Below are 3,488 nucleotides of genomic sequence, written 5' to 3'. Positions count from 1 at the left end.
TGCTAGATTCACATCCGGAGAACTCACTGTATAGGTAATAGATGCTATCACCAGCGAGACATCCATATACACACAAGAAGATGGGGGCGAGGAATGGTCTTTCCCAAAGATGTATGTGAAATTAATTCATACGCAACGACGATGATTAAATAATTTACTATATGCACTAGCAGTTCTGACTTCTTTGTCTATTTGCAGTATAGATTCGTGTCCTGTGGTTTTGCTCGTAGTGTATTTCCTATTTACTATGTCTTAAGAAGGATAAGGTATCTCCTTCCCATACAATAAAAAGATATACTCGATACAACCGTATTGAGAGAATCGGCAGCTGTTTAGACAACTAAAGTAATTCTCATTTATTGACCGATCTCAGCAACAAATTTCGATCACACTGGATCATCTTCAGATCTAATTAGAACTCTTATGTGTCGTTCTGAGGAGACAAGATGGTTTGCTGCCGCAACTCTGAAGATGATCCAGAGCGATCGAAAGATTTAATATAATTCAAAATGTGCAGCTGAGACAGAAAAAAAGCAAACGGAGTTTAACACCTTTTACCAGTGAGCACATACCACACACGCGAGTGCGCAAGCGCGCACGCACGCACTCACTGTGCTGCGTTGTATGCTGTAACCTTGGGCCCAGACTATCTGCACTCTTGGTATCCCTCTGCCTAACGGACAAAATTGGCACCCTTTTTACTCCACCGAGACTTTCCATACAGATTTAATTTAAATAAATGTGAAATCGATGTCGCCCTTCACGGGAGCAAAGAAGAAGTGGAGCTCACTTTAGTGAGATGACTAGTTGTTCTGGCAATGTACAATAATCATGTTTAGTTGGCCAATTAGATACTGGTGCTATGAGAAAAGTCATTTGTAATTAATTGTGTCTCATGGTTGGATTCGTCGTACACAACATTTTCAGGAAGAAAACTCAACGCTACGGTCACGCAAAATAAAACACCAAATATCTGGGGGTAAACCCTGATGAAACTCTACCTTTCAGAAAACTTCCAACAAAAACTGCCTGAAAACAAAGCAAGAAATAATACCATTCAAAAGCTATGTGGTATAACGTAGGGAGCACCATTTTCCATCCTATATTCTTCTGCTCTGTGTCTTGTCTTTTCAACCGCTGAATATTGTGCCGCAGTTAAGATAAACAGCCCATTTGTACAAAAGATAGATGTCCAACTAAATAACGCCATAAGAGTGGTTGCTGGTATTATCAGATCAAAACCTACGGAATGGCTGACTTTACTAAGCCACATTCCACCCCCTAAACTACGACGCTTAAATGCGCTCTCGAAACAGTACAAAAGGTGATGAGTAACAAAAATATAACTACCCATATCGACGCTGAAAATCGTAACCAACTCGGCTCTAGACGACCACTAACAATAACAGCATGGTACGCTGTGGATGAGTTCAATCTTACTAGTGCAAGGCCTCGAGAAATGACTGGACGACAAAATAGTAATTTTCCGTGTTTAACCCAAAAACCACCGGAATTTGACTAGCCACGCAAGAAATGGTCAATGTTAAAGGGAATTATAGAACCCAAAACAGCAGATGTGCATTTCTTTTACACAATAATGTGAGCAACCAACCACACTTTGGGCTTGTGGAGGACACATCACAGAAGAATGCCCCACAAGATCCTATGATAGTAGAGCAGGCTTTCTGCCGGCGACTCCAAAGTCCTCGAGAATACATAAATGCTATAGATTTTGGTTTATACGATTTTACTGTGAAGAGCCAAAGAAGCTGATACACCTGCCTAACATGGTGCAGGACGGCCGCGTGCACGCAAAAGTACCGCAACACGACGTGGCGTGCACTCTACTCATGTCTGAAGCAGTGCAAGAGGGAACTGACAGTATGAACCCTGCAGGGCTATCCATAAATCCGTGGGTCCATGGATTCATGAGGTTGTGTCTACACCCGTCCACGTCCATCCGCTCGATAATTTTGAAACGAGACTCGTCCGACCGGGCAACATGTTTGCAGTCATGAGCAGTCCAATGTAGGTGTCGACGCGCACAGGCTGCAAGTCTCTTCTGAACAGCATATTGCAAGGCATCCCAGATATACTCAATAGTGTTCATGTCTGGGGAGCTTAGTGACCAGCGAATGTTCCTGGAACCACTCCGTAGCAATTCTGGACGTGTGGGGTGTCACATTGTCCTGCTGGGACTGCCTAAGTCCTCCGGAATCACAATGGACATTAATGGATGCAGGTGATCAGACAGGATGCTTACGTACGTGTCACCTGTCAGAGTCACATCTAGACGTATCAGCGGTCCCATATCACTCCAACTGCACATGCCTCACATTACAGAGCCTACAACAGCTTGAATAGTCCCCTATTTACTTGCTGGGTCCATGGATTCATGAAGTTGTGTCTATACACGTACACGTATATCCACTCGATAATTTTGAAAAGAGACTCGTCCGACCGGGCAACATGTTTGCAGTCATGAACAGTCCAATGTGGGTGTCGACGGGCTCAGCCGAAGCGTAAAGCTTTGTGCCGTGCGGTCATCAAGGTTAGTGGCCTTCGGCTCCGAAAGTCCATATCAGTGATTTCCGTTGAATAGTTCACGCGCTTACAGTTGTTGATGGCCCATCATTCAAATCTGCTGCAATTTCCGGAAGGGTTGCACTTTTGTCGCGTTGAACGATTCTCTTCAGTTGTCGTTGATCCCGTTGTTGCAGGATCTTTTTCCTGCCGCAGCGATGTCGGAGATTTCATGTCTTGCCGGATTCCTGATATTCACGGTACACTCGGGAAATGGTCGTACGGGAAAATCCCCACTTCATCGCTACCTCAAAGATGTCGTGTCCTATCGCTCGTGCGCCGACTTCAACATCACATTCAAACTCAGTTACATCTTGACAACCTGTCATTGTGGCAGCAGCAACCGATCTAACAACTGCACTTGGCACTTGAGGTCTTATATAGGAGTTGCCAATCGCAGCGCCATATTCTGCTTGTTTATATAAAAAGCTCGCTCAAAAGGTTTTTTGCACAGTCGTCTCTAATTTTTTTTATTTTTTGCAGGAGAAGAATGAAATTTTTTGTGAACATACTTGGAACATTTAGTTATAAGGTGGTATATAAAAGTATTTTCTTTTATGTACAGGTGAGCCATAATGGAGCGTGGGCAACGGCCTTGCCGCAGTGGATACACTGGTTCCCGTGAGATCACCGAAGCTAAGCGCTGTTGGGCGTGGCCGGCATTTGGATGGGTGACCATCCAGTCGCCATGTGCTGTTGCCATTTTTCGGGGTGCACTTAGCCTCGTGATGCCAATTGAGGAGCTACTCGACCGAACAGTAGCGGCTCCGGTCAAAGAAAACCATCGTAACGACCGGGAGAGCGGTGTGCTGACCACAAGCCCCTCCTATCCGCATCCTCCACTGAGGATGACACGGCGGTCGGATGGTCCCGATGGGCCACTTGTGGCCTGAAGACGGAGTGCA

The 3,488-nt window shown here is 45.1% G+C and overlaps 1 pseudogene; it reads left to right on the top strand.

Annotated features, from left to right (window-relative positions):
• The first annotated feature begins 3,168 nt into the window (after nucleotides 1-3,168).
• On the top strand, nucleotides 3,169-3,285 carry LOC126429748 (5S ribosomal RNA; annotated as a pseudogene).
• Nucleotides 3,286-3,488: the final 203 nt, after the last annotated feature.

This window comes from Schistocerca serialis, chromosome 1 (genome assembly GCF_023864345.2).
Source record: "Schistocerca serialis cubense isolate TAMUIC-IGC-003099 chromosome 1, iqSchSeri2.2, whole genome shotgun sequence".
Taxonomy (NCBI): Eukaryota; Metazoa; Arthropoda; class Insecta; order Orthoptera; family Acrididae; genus Schistocerca; species Schistocerca serialis.
This window is presented reverse-complemented; position numbering and strand designations above follow the sequence as displayed.